We start from the raw sequence: 14,634 nt of genomic DNA on the forward strand, positions 1-14,634 counted from the left end.
TGTGCGCGCCTCGATTAAAGAAAGAAGGGGCCCTAAGCGCGTTAGGGCCGTTTTTGTGCGATTGTTTCGCGGCGTCATCCGTGTCCTCCTGCAGAGCAAACGCAACATAGATGCCAAAGTGGGAAAAAAAAGCCCCTTCTGGCAGTGCCGAGTGCACCCGCCTGCAGCACGCTGCCGGGCCAAGCCAATGGCACAGACGCTGGACGGGCATTGTGCAGCAATTGTTTCATCATGTTCCTATCAGGATCGCTACGTACAGTTGTCTGGGGTTTCTTTCCTCTGTCCCACATATGAGGAGGTGAACTGGGTAAAATTTCCGCACACCCACACCAGCGGAGGCATCCGCAGTGAAAGGCGGGATTAAAACACTTTTGGAAATTCTGAAAGAAAGACTACGCGGAAGCGTCAGTAAGGCAGAGACGGAAGCATTGTGTGTGACACAGAGAGAGAGCCCTGACTCTGGACTCTGGAGAGCAGAATGCGTTTGGATGAGATAAGCACAGCAGTCATGGCTCTTTAAGTACACTGAGCGGTGAAGCTGAACTCTCCCCGACGAGTGCCACACCCCGGGGTAATAATTAACAAGCCTGCCGCCAGTCCGTCAGCAGTCAATTACACTCGCTGCTCCTGCTGACCAGACACTATGACTGCGAGCAACGGAGAGTAACGCCAGCGTGCGTGCGTGTGTGTTGGAGAGAGAGAGAGAGCACTAAAAATGAAGATTGAGGAGCGGAGTGGTTTTTGTGCGGAGCTGAAGTGGCTGTGTCATGAGGTGAGCTGTGAACACCGGTGACCTGCTTCCCCCCAAAACACAGAGCCATTATTGCGGATTACACGGGACCGGGACTTTTGGTGTGAGCGTTAATTGGAGCTCAAACTCATGTCGGTTTCCAATTACTTTTATGCTAGCCTACGGTTAGCACAGCGCCAGTGTGCAGCGAAGATCCCATTTACAGGGACACAGGAATGCAGGGAGGGGGGACGGATGAGAGCAGGGTGTCAGCATCCACTGGCTAAAGCTAGCAATGGTTTTGTTTGTCATGCAAGAAGCTAGCCTACAACCAGCAAAATCATGAAAGAATAAAGTGTATGAAATATAAAAAGCTTTTGAATAATGGCTTCTCTAAAGTTGAAATGTGAAAATGTCAAAAAACATCAAAATAAAAAAATCAACAGTGTCATTATATCGTATTTCTATAGACATGGCATATGTTTAGTTTGAATTGTTAACTGGTAGACAGTTCAGCTCAGAATAATTAAGCTTTCCACCTTTGGTGCCTGACACAGGACAGGATTTTTAATTAGTTAATTAATTATTGTTTTTATTTTATTTTATTTTTTTTTATTTTTTGCAGCAAGTTCTCTGAGCTACAGTTCCCCTAAAAAAGTTTCTTTAATTTTTGCCACGGATGATCTCTTCATCTCTTGAACTCTCATCTCATTTAACGCCGATGAAATAACCGAGCATGTCTGACTACACTGCTAATTAACTGAACTGTGAGAGTGAGAGACTGTGAGGGAGAGAGAGAGCGTGTGGAACTGACTGACCTCCTCCATTCATCCCTCCTCCAGCGCTCCATTCTCCAGACAAGAGTCCCCATCAATCATCATCCATCACTTCTTATTACCCGGGTTTGCATTAGCAGCCGTGCTTAGCCAATCTCTTCAGTTTAACTAGCCATTAGTCTTGAATTATGAGCTGTAATGATGCACGCAAGTGCACGGTCCTATCTCGCCAATCCATCCGGCCTGGTCCAATCACAGCGGGGCGGTGAAGATGGATCGCAGGCGGCCCGTGCCAGGCGGAGGACGCGTTGGTAGAGGGCACGCAAGAGCACGCTGTCAGTTCGCCCTGCCGCTTAGTGAATACGAAGGTACGGAGACCTTACAGCTTAGCCCGAGAAAGTGTGCATGTGGGATCAATCTTAGCAAACTCTGTCAGACCATCTCTGCTTCAGAGATGTCTGAAGATCCAGGTCGGATACTTTAATGCCTTAATCATCTACGACTGCTTTTCTTTCAGCCACATTCAGATGTCAATAACACATTTAATGTGCTTTTGCTTTGGTCCTGTTCGTCTGCTGTGGTACTAACGCATCGTTAAACTCTGACCGATTTCGGGTTGAACAATACACGTCGGGGTCTCACTTGTTTCATTTTCCTACGTGCGAAAAATCATATCAACAGTTCGCAGTGGGAATCTCTTTTTTTTTGGCGTGAATTACGGCGGAGTGGTTTACAGGCGGGGGATCGCAGCACGCCTCCGTTTCCCACGTATTGCTCCGCCGAGCCTGCCTTTGATGCCGTCTGTGCCTGTTGAGCGCTAAAGAGAGTAATTACTGGCCCACACCGAGGGTCTCGTTTCATCCACTAATCGTTTTCTCCATTAATGCATTATTAGTGGGATTTGCTACGAGCACATTAAAGAGGAGGCAAGAAAGACAGAATCCATTTGTTAATTGAGCAGGTGAGTGAGGCATAGGGGAATTATTTCGCTGGTGAGTTTGTATCGTAGATTAGTGGAAGGGGTTATTAAACAGTGATGGAGAGAAAGAGAGAGAGAGAGTGAAGGAATGACTATAAGGGATAAAACGGCACAATATTGCTCCGGCGTGCCATGTCCCCAACCTAGTGTGATCCAGAGTTTTATTGGGAAATGAACTGAATCTTGAATTCATGCCTCCTCAGCAAAGCACAGCCTGGCAATCTCCAGCAATCTCTCTTCTGCTCCCCTTTAATGCCACGTCTCTAAAACCTGCTGTGGTTAGAAAAGGGCTAAAGGTGTGTTAATGCACATGCACACACTGCGCTGATATCTCGACATATTGCATGACAGTGATCTGTATTATTTGTTTTTTTCAAAACTATTTATTTCCACCTTCAGACCCGCTCAGCATTGAGAACTTGCGCATGCAGACCTGGCCTCAATGAGTGCCTGACAATGGAGGAAGAGTGAAGAATGAAGGAGAGAGCGAGGTGAAGAGAGGGAGAGAGAGAATGACAAATGAAGAAGAGAGAGAGCGAGGTGAAGAGAGGGAGAGAGAGAGAATGAAAAAAAATCAAATTAAAATCCATCAGCTAATGTGACACTGGGTAATGAAATAAGTGTCTGACACTCACACGTATTGAAATGCAAAAGAGGTGTCCCACCATTACCGTGGCAATTCATCATAAAAGCCAACGAATTTCTACTTAATATACATGAGCTCTGGTGAATTATTACGGGCCTTTGCAGCCTAACAAACTTCTTAAAGTGCACACACAAAGGAGTCAAGCATATTATTTTTGCTTTCGTCACATTCAGAGAACAATCTAAATGGATTTTTGGAGAACTGGTAACCAAGACTCACTTTTAACACGCCACAGTCTTCTCTTCTTCTCTGTCTTTTTGTGTGGATGTTTGGAAAGAGATAGAGGAGGGAGTTGTGTGTGTGTGTGTGTGTGTGTGTGTGAATGTTGTGTGTATGCGCACATGCAGGTGTGTTAACTGGTTGTATCAGAGGTGAGATGGAAAAGGCTATTTCCAGTCCTCTAATTCATCTCTGCCAGCTAAGTCTCCAGGCTTTGAGTCTGGTAGCTGGCTCCCACGCTGAACTGTGCCTTAGTGCTCCTGCGGCCCCGTTCACCTTGTTTTGCTGGCCCTGAGGGGACTGCGCCGATTTCCCCTGCACCCGCTTCTCCACTTGCCTATTTCCATTTTGCTTTGAGAATACGGCGCATTGTAACCCTATTAAAGCAGAGGAGAAGTGCCTTAAACCAGCAATGTCAGTGGGGTAAGTGGTGCACAGCTACACAGGCCTCTGCAAAAAGGTGCAATATTAGTGCTTGAAACAGGAGTAATACCATATGAAAGATTATAATGCTTTTCTCGAGGAGGGTGAAGATGCACGGTGCCTCGGGTCCTCTGCTGCTTTGCAAGCAAGCGAAGAGCACAGATATCCAGTAAATCCAGGACAGTGTATCGCATCGCCCTGGCGATGTGTGCAGCCTCTGCCTTGCTGCATGTCCAGCGACAGAACAAAACCAAAACCAGACACCTATAGCAAAAAGCACAAATGAGTAAACAGAGCCAGCATGGGGGTGTCAGGAGGGCGGGGGGGCTTTCACAGAGAGCGCGGCACGTTACAGGAACTTCCGCGCTTCTCCCCTCCCACCACCCACAGCAACCGATCCTGGAGGGTCACACTTAGGTGTTGAGTGTTTGAGCAGGGCAAGCAACATTATACACCCTGATCTGGGCTTAATTCCTTCCCTGCGTGAGGCCCAGGGGTAGGGGCTTTACTCCAGTGTGTGTGTTCTTGCCATTGTGTACCATCAAACGGGCCATGAGGAAACAAGCCACTTCAGTGTTAATGAAGGCTTCCGTAATGAAGCTTGGGTCTTAAGGGAAGGAGGAGGCTTCTTCCTCCCCTTCAGATCCTTTTCCTGACCCACTATGGATGTCACTGCAGACTGAAAGTTGTCATATCAATCTGGGCTTCTTGTCGCTACTCGGTAATGTATAATTTATGTGACATGTTTTACCACGGCCTGCCATAATGGCATTGTATTAATTCGGAATGCCTTGGAATTCTCCCCGGAGATCCTTCTGTATGACTCCACCGTCGTCTCCCACCAAACGCGGCCGTGGATTAATGACAAACGCGGCATGGACAAATGAGAGCGTCTTGTGATGTCACCTGACGTTTTGCATATGAAACGCCTGGCGAATGTCCTCCAGGCCCGGAAACAAAGGGAGGCGTCGTCAGACGACCTGCGACGACCCCAATTCACAGAAACACAAGCGCTGAGTCTCCATGACAGACGCGACAATCTCCTTGTACTGCAATCACACGCTTTGTCTTACTTGTGCCCCGGTTTGATATAGCAAGAATATGGTTCCGTTTTGTTTATGGACCTTTTGGAAACATTTGTAGCCCCGGTATCAGTGGCCCAAGAGCAGTTGTTAAGTGCCAGTAAATCGCACGGGAAGACGTAGTCATTATTAGAGCTACACACAACAAATTCATATATCCTCTCTGGAGCTTTGAGCAATATATATTCCAATCTTAAAAACCCATGACAAGTGTCATATGTGAACAAGAGAGAAAGATTGAGAAATATAAAGAGGGAAGGGAGAGAGAGGAAGAGAGATGGAGAGTGAGGGAGGATGTGGGAGAGAGAGAGCCAGCGAGAGGGGGAGAAAGACAGAGAGAGTAATTGGCACATGCACCTTGTAGCTCTCAGGATGGATGGCAGTTCTGCTATGCTGAAGAGAGGCTGTTCACAGTCATTTCCATCCTGTTGTGGAAGAAGGAGCTGATTAAAACTGCTCATTCCCATTAGCCAAGCACTCGGACAAGGTCCCACCCAGTGCCCAGCTTGCTCCAGTGAGGAGCCCCCACCTGCAGAGTGGCAGCCGCCAGAATTACAAACGCTCCCAGTCACAATTCACTCTCCTGACAATTAACGAGCAATTTGTTTCATGTTAACTGGGCCTCGAGGGCCTGTGTCCAGCTCCAGAGGATATCGACAGCAGCTGCGCTCAGCGCTGGGTTAGTTCAGACCTATTTAGGAACCCTCACACACACACACACACACACACACACACACACACACACACACACAGTGCATACCAAGCAGTTTGTGAATCTATTTGACATCACGTGTCCAATGAGCAATGTAGGGGAAGACAGTGGAAAGGACAGGAGAGCTTTCGCTCTGTACCTGTTCTCATGTTGTTCTCATGTTATTCTCATGTTGTTCTCATGTTGTTCTCATGTTATTCTCCTGTTGTTCTCATGTTGTTCTCATGTTTTCCTCATGTTGTTCTCATGGTATTCTCATGTTTTTCTCATGTTGTTCTCATGTTGTTCTCATGCTTGAGGACCCAGCAGGTCCTGCAATCTTTACTAGCATATATATATATATTCAATTCATAACCATTGTTGAGATCAGTGACATTGTGATAACAGCAAATTTGGTACACTGTTATCCATGCTATATATTTTTTTTAAATTTACAAGATTCAAGCTTGTGTTGACGTATGGTGTGGATGTGGGTATGGTGTGGGGTATGGTTTGTGTTGGGGTATGGTGTGGGGTATGGTTTGAGTTGGGGTGCGGTGTGGGGTATTGTTTGTGTAGAGATATGGTGTGGGGTATGATTTGTGTTGGGGTGTGGTGTGGGGTATTGTTTGTGTTGGGATATGGTGTGGGGTACGGTTTGTGTTGGAATATGGTGTGGAGTATGGTTTGAGTTAGGGTGTGGTGTGGGGTATAGTTTGTGTTGGTGTATGGTATGGGGTATGGTTGTGTGTTGGGGTGTGGTGTGGGGTATTGTTTGTGTTGGGATATGGTGTGGGGTACGGTTTCTGTTGAGATATGGTGTCGAGTATGGTTTGAGTTGGGGTGTGGTGTGGATTATGGTTTGTTTTGGGGTGTGGTGTGGGGTATAGTTTGTGTTGGGGTATGGTTTGTGTTGGGGTGTGGTGTGGGGTATGATTTGTGTTGGGGTGTGGTGTGGGGTATGATTTGTGTTAGGGTGTGGTGTGGGGTATGATTTGTGTTGGGATGTGGTGTGGGGTATGATTTGTGTTAGGGTGTGGTGTGGGGTATGATTTGTGTTAGGATGTGGTGTGGGGTATGATTTGTGTTGGGATGTGGTGTGGGGTATGATTTGTGTTAGGGTGTGGTGTGGGGTATGATTTGTGTTGGGGTGTGGTGTGGGGTATGATTTGTGTTGGGGTGTGGTGTGGGGTATGATTTGTGTTGGGGTGTGGTGTGGGGTATGATTTGTGTTGGGGTGTGGTGTGGGGTAGGGTTTGAGCCTCCAGCTCTTCTCACCAGTACGCTGTTCTGCTGAACTGCTTTTTGCAATGCAACTGCTAAACTTGGATGGTGGTATTCCTATTGCTTTGAAAAGGGGCTTTGAAATGAATTTATGCAACAAGTATATATAATTTAAAATATAAATGAAATTAAATATAAACACAAACACACACCCACACACACCCAAATCCACGCACGTGTGTGTATACACACACACACACACACACACACACACACACACACACACTGATTCTCTCAACCCTATTGGAAGCTTTCCTCTATTGTTTGATGATGACTTGATACTACAAAATTATATCAGTAGTATTTTCTTCCACATAATTTACTTTTTTCTCTTTTCTTCTCCACCGCAGCAAATTTGTTTTCAGGCTCCATAAAATGGCCTTTTTTTTTTTTAATTTCTGAGCAGCGATCTGCACAGTGGAAAATCTTTCACATAGTGTGTCTTTAAAAGCATATTACTCTGTCCCCCACACCGTTAAGAGTTAAGAGCGTGGTTTACAGTCATGAAGAAATAGAAGAAAAAGAGGGAGTAGGAGACTGAAAGAAAAGAGAGAATGAGAAAAAAAAGCAACAAGAGGAAAAGAGAAGATTTCAGAGTGGAATAAAACTCCCCCACCCACGTGTACACGCTCACTCCCTCACTGCAGCAATGGAACAATTGCTATTCACAAGCCTACCCTTAATGCCTAAGACCCATATAAAAGAAAAGTTTAAGAATATAGGGATAAGCTCTTTCAGCTTCTCTAAGTCTTACGGATGGTTTATGCTCCGTGAATGCTCAGCATCTCCTGCCACTGCTGTTGCCGCTCTAAATAGATATTACAATGATTTGGGAACAATGCGGCTGCGCTGATTCGCCCCGACGCAAAAATACATATATGTGTGTGTGTGTGTGTGTGTGTGTGTGTGTGTGTGTGTGTGTGTGTGTGTGTGTGTGTGTGTGTGTGTGTTCTGTGAATGGGAGGCAAACATTAGCGGCATGCCAACGATGCGAGTGCCTGCGAGCTGCAGGAGGGGAGAGTAAGATTAATGTCTCCGCGCCAGAGAAGGTGAGATGGCAGTGGAGGTGTTTGTGGGTAAAGCTGGGGCCAGGAGATGCTTTGGGAGGCTAAGTCTTCCCCGGAGCACAATGCAGTGCAGCTGATACAAGCAGCAGACAAGGGGTCACCTCCCCCACTAGCTCTGGCGGGCTGGAGCCGTGCTCCGAGTGCCAAGATGAGCTCTACCCCCACCCACCAACACCACCAGCACCACCCCAGCACCGTCATGCCTGCTCCGACTCCGACACCGCACTTTGTTGGCATACATGTGGGGGAACGCAGGCACACACGCACACAAATTCACACACACACACACACACATTCACGTGTATGCATGCATGCATTCTCATACAAGTACACATAAAACACACACACAAACACACACTCACACATGCAAGTACACATGCACACAGACACAGACACAACCACACACAGACTCACACGCGCATACACATGCACAATCACACTCACACGCACACACACATGCACACACACGCACACACACGCACACACATACTTACACACACCTAACAGTCGTTGCTGTGGCAAAGGCTCACAAAGGTAGCTGTGTACTGTACACTTTCAAATGAGAAAGGAGTCAAGTATAATGTAAATAAAGAAAACTGTTATTGCATTATTCTCTAAATCATCTGTCTTTCTCCTGAGAAACTGTGAGTTTAAGAAAAGTGCAAGTTTCTCTTTCAGCCCTAGGGATTTAGATGAACACATCTTCCAAATGTACACACACACACACACACACACACACACACAGACCCTTGTCTTAATCCAGTAGAATCACTGCTCTCTGACTCTGCCACCTCTTCACAATTACACAAGCCCCATAATCCCAGTAGCCTCCATTTTCCTGTCCGATTTAAGAGAGATCAACTCACCCCCATACACCCCCCCTCTCTCTCTCTCTCTCACTCTCTCCCCAGACCTGCACTCTATCACTCTCATTCTCTCTCACTCTCTCACTTGTTTTCACTCTCTCTCTCTCTCTCTCTCTCTCTCTCTCTCTCTCTCTCTCTCTCTCTCTCTCTCTCTCTCTCTCCCCCAGTCCTGCAGCTCCAGTACAGCGATGGCCAGGAGAGATCCTCACACTGCCCTGTCCACATGGTCAGTGCTTAACCACAGTTTAGTGGCTTAGAGAGGATTTGCTTGTATCAGAGCTGCAGGGGCTGTTTTTTTTCCAAGTGTAATGCACTTGTTCACATGTGTTATGTTGCCAAGATGGCCTTTTCGAAAAAGGCTCAAGAATTCACCAAGTTTGAAGTGTGGTCAATGAGATACTTGACTTAGAGGGTGAACCCTTTTCGGTGGCTGCGCTCCTGCGGTTTAAGCTGTTCTTAACGGAGTCATCCTTAATTCAACCAGAACAGAGATGACTGCTAGGTAGGGATCGTCGACACCTCAGCTGCATGGCCAGCAGGGGGCAGCGTGCCTAATGAGCCAGTTAAAATATATGACATGAATTATATCACAACCTAAGATCAAAGAATCAGATGTTTATAACTATCATACCAACATATATAACCTTGCAATAATGAAAATACTATTTCTACTGTGGTATATATACTACAATGAGAATGCTATTGCTACCATGCTATATATGCAATAATGAAAATACTATTGCTACTGTGGTATATATACTACACTGAAAATACTATTATTACCGTGGTATATATACTATAATGAAAATAGTATTGCTACCATGGTATATATACTACACTGAAAATGCTGTTGTTACCATGGTATATATACGATAATGAAAATACTGTTGTTACTGTATATATACTATAATAAAATTACCATTGCTAATTTAGTGTGTATATATATATATATATATATATATATATATATACACTATAATGAAACTACTATTGTTACCGTGGTATATATACTATGATGAAAATTCTATTGCTACAGTGGTATATACTATAATGAAACTACTATTGATATCGTGGTATATATACTGCAGTGAAACTAGACTATAATGAATAGAAAATAGAAAATACACTATAATGAAAATACTATTACTAAACTATACTACAATGAGAATGCTAGTGCTACTATGGTATATATACTATAATGAAAATACTATTGTTACCATGGTATATATCCTATAATAAAAATACTATTGGTATAGTGGTATATACTATAATGAAAATACTATTGCTACCATGGTATATATACTATAATAAAAATACTATTGGTATAGTGGTATATACTATAATTAAAAAACTATTGCTACAATTGTATATATACAATGATGAAAATACTATTGCTACCGTGGTATATACTATAATTGTAACGTGGTGGCCCGAGTGCCAAAGGGTGTGGAGCAGGACGCACAGACTCTTTCGACATGTAAGACATTTATTTACATAAAACATAGAGGACTAATGTGGCACTCACGTATAAACACAAACAATGAACACAAGCACACTAAACACTTCTAACATTTAACACCATATTAAACAAACATAGACTGATACATAGAGCTGCAATTAACACGCTACAGCGACAATGACCAATGACACTGCACACACTGATGTGGGTTTAACTACACATAGACAAGACGAGGCGCAGGTGTGTGCAGGCGTGGCCACAAATGAAGATCCTCCCACTGCACATGGTGGGCCAAACCATGTGACTCGCGAGAGGCGAGTGTTCCATGACAATAATGAAAATACTATTGTTTCTGTAGTATATATACTATAATGAAAATACTATTGGTACTGTGGTATATATACTATAATAAAAATACTATTGCTACTATGGTATATATACTATAATGAAAATTCTATTGATATAGTGGTATATACTATAATGAAAATGCTATTGCTACAATTGTACATATACAATGATGAAAATACTATTGGTACCATGGTATATATACTATAATGAAAACACAATTGCTAACGTAGTATATATACTATAATGAAAATACTATTGCTGCCGTGGTATATACTATAATGAAAATACTATTGTTTCCATAGTATATATACTATAATGAAAATACTATTGCTAGCATAGTATATATACTATTGCTACAGTGGTATATATTCTATAATGAAAATACTATTGGTACTGTGGTATATATACGACAATGAAAATGCTATTGCTACAGTGGTATATATTCTATAATGAAAATACTATTGTTACCATGGTATGTCAAAGTTTAAAGTTCAAAGTTGACTTACCACACACATAGTCATACCTGGTATAACTGGCAGTGAAAGGCTTTTTGTAACTGCTCTGTCCGTGGCCGAGGAGAGATACAGGGAAATGGAATGCTATTTAATGAATAAATAAAAATGTTATGATGAATGAAGAGGGGATGTATACTATGCATATATACAATGTACAGTTTCCAGTTTTTACAGTTTTTTATGATGTTATTGTGGACATCATACGCAGAGTAGTCCCATCAGTTCTGCAGGAAGAAGCTCCTCTTCAGTCTCTCTGTGTTGGTCTAGAGGGAGCGAAAGCGCTTCCCTGACCTCAGAGAGAAGAGCCTATTGTTGGGTTGGGTGGGGTCCTTCACAATCCTCCTGGCCTTTGTCTGGCACTGCTTGTAAAATATGGTCTGCAGGTCAGGAAGTTCCATATGAGTGATGCGCTCTGCTGAATGCACCACCCTCTGAAGTGCTTGCCTGTCCTGCTTGGTGCTGTTCCAAAACCAGACTGTGAAGTCTCTGACGAGCCTTCTTTGCCAGGGAGCTGGTGGGGCGGGACCAGGACAGGTCCTGTGAGATGTGAACTCCAAGGTACCTGAAACTGTCTACTCTTTTCACCAGGGTTCCTTTGAACCTAACAGGTTGATAGTGCTGCTCCTGCTTCTTGCCGCAGTCCACGATCAGCTCCTTTGTCTTGCTGACGTTTCGGAGGAGATTATTTTCCTGGCACCAGTTCTCCAGGTGTTTAATCTCCTCCAGGTAGGCCCTCTTGTCGCTGTTGGAGATCAGGCCCATGACGACGGTATCGTCAGCGAACTTGACGATGGTGGGAGAGCTGGAAGTGGCCACACAGTCGTAGGTGTACAGTGAGTAGAGCAGGGGGCATAGAACACAACCCTGGGGAGCTCCAATGCTGAGGGTGAGGGTGGATGAGACAGAGTTGCCCACCTGTACTGATTGTGATTAGGAAGTTGGAGATCCAGTCACACAGGGATGGATGCAGTCCTAGATCCTCCAACTTGGTAGTGAGTCTGGAGGGGATGATAGTGTATATACTATAGTATATATAATATATATACTATAATGATAGTATATATAATTAAAATATTATTGCTACCATGGTACATGTAATATAATGAAAATATATACACTATAATGAAAATACTATTGCTACCATGGTATATATACTATAGTGAAAATACTATTGTTACTGTGGCAAATGCCACCATCTGGGGGACCCCAGTCTAGAGTTATTTAACTAATGTTGCATCTTTCATGCAGCTCTGAGAAGATCTTTCTCAATATCTTGACTGCTTACTAACTACTACTGCAGTGTATAGCTCTGCTCCTATTGCTCTCCTTTTAGAGAGAAAGAAAGAAAAAGACAGAGAGAGAAAGAGATGGATGAAGAGCAAGTCCCCAGCAGTAGCAGCAGTGTCAGCTTTAATACACAGTGCTTAAGAAGACAAGAGATTTGCTTAAAATGAATCATCCAGTTGGCTTAAACAGCACTTGGCTGCTTCGATCCTCCGAAAAGCTTTATGGCATTTGTTTGGCTGGGAGGTCTGTTCTCTCTCCCCCTCTTCAAATGCAGAATAGAATGTTGTTGTTTTTTTAAAGATTTATTTCAAAACCTTTAAATGGACTTGAATCGATCAATACCTTATTGTGCGTGTGACGGCAGGGTGCAGGGGGAGGGGCATGTCCCAGTATGGCAGATGTTAGAATTCCGATTTGCCTTTCATTCTGTTTTTCCCAAGTGCACACAATAGCATAGCAAAAGGAATTTCAAAGGCTGATTTAAATTGATTTAAGTTACAGCCCTTGTCATGTAGCTACGCGTTCGCAAGTGGACCAGAAATGACAGGACAGAGCAGAAACGACAGCAACAAACCCGCACAGGCATTCGGCCAGGCGTGACGCTTCTGCAACGAAAAGGCCGGGCTCAGAGAGATTTCCTCTGAAGCTCTTTGTGTTGATGTATAAATACATTTATTCGACATAACAGATTGTGATTGTGAAGAATAAACACCTTGGACTCCCAAGGAATAAAGGACATCAAAGGAAATGCTGAGAGAACACTCAGCTGGTAGTAACATCAGGGGAGAAGGGAAGTCTGTCTGTACCTTCAAATCATCCACGCTGAAACACTTCCTGCTGTGGGAGTAAGAAGCGACGAAGAATCTCCAACACATAGAGTAAACTCTCCTCGCTCTCTCACCACAGGATGGCACAGGTCATGGGAACGAAGGGCTATTTATATAGTACAAGATTTTATTATCACAAAAAAAAAGAATCAGAAGCAGATTTGCATCTGTATCTTTGTATTTCATTTTAAGATCGTCAACGGCACCATGCATGAATCTGCAGAACTATCAGTCTGAGCTCTGCTTCTCCTCACAGGTATTTTCTGGTTGGCACAAATAGCAGAGACCGTTCCGCCAGGCAGACGCAGCTTAGCTCTTCCCGGGCCGGGCTTGGCTGGCCGCTATGATGGATCTGCAGTGCCTTCCCAGCAACTGGGTTCAATTAAGGCTCGGCAGCATTATAGCACAGGCCTTCACCAAATAAATCAGCCCCTGAATCAAGCCACTGACGTGAGAGCGTAAATATGGTGGGGAGAGACTGTGAAAGAGTGAACAGACAGATGAGGAAGTGATGACAGAGCTCTCAGAGGAAGACGGTCTGCACACATTCTGAGTCGCTCGCAGAACAAAAAGGCTCAATTACAGTGGCAGTGGGATCTGAAGTGCTCGTTAGTGACACTAACGAGTGCACTATCTGCGCCTGCATTACAGTGCTCAGTAACGAGGCCTTGTTCATCATCAGTGAACACAAGCCCTGGCAAAATCCTCTCAGCCTCGCCCCTCTCCCCGCACCAGGGGGAGCTGTCTCCATAAGTGGAGACTGGACGGCGCGAGGGCACCAGGCACAGGTCGCCACCCACACCGCCACTCAGGGGCAGGGCCTCAGAGAACTCCTTCTATAGGCTTCTCCAGTATTTGCCTGGGCACCGCACCTGGCACCAGGTGATGTAGGAGGCTGCTTGGAATTGTGGGATTTTGCCAAAAACATCTACACATGGACATGCAGACAGATGTCAGCGTTTAGGTTTCACACACTTTTATGTTTTTTAGATCATGTCAGTTGATCTGCCCTCTTTTTTATGCATCTTCTTTTCTCTCTGTGGAATATATGCTCCTTTTTTTTTTTTTTTTTTTTTTTTTTTTTGTAGATAACACCAGAAAAGCGCCCCACCACACCAACTTTCAGGTTTACGTAAGGCGACCGTATCCTTGCCAAGTTTCCCAGGCTCATACAGCTGTTAAAGTGAAGAGTAATTATGCAAGATTGTCTTTCCCCTCTCCACCACCAGAGGGCACTGCAGCCCAGTCATTTCCCCTTTGTCACGGAGGTCTGCAGAGAGGCAGCTAAATACTGATAAAGACGAGCTACCCTATGCTTAAATCTGATAGTGAGAGCGTGGGGAGTCCATAGGGTGCCCAGATTCCAAAACATTTTATTATCTCTTTCGATTCTTTCCTGATTGCCAAATATTTTCATTGGCAGATCCTCCCACTG

Source organism: Electrophorus electricus, chromosome 7 (genome assembly GCF_041902795.1).
Source record: "Electrophorus electricus isolate QZ-2024a chromosome 7, ASM4190279v1, whole genome shotgun sequence".
NCBI classification, from domain to species: Eukaryota; Metazoa; Chordata; class Actinopteri; order Gymnotiformes; family Gymnotidae; genus Electrophorus; species Electrophorus electricus.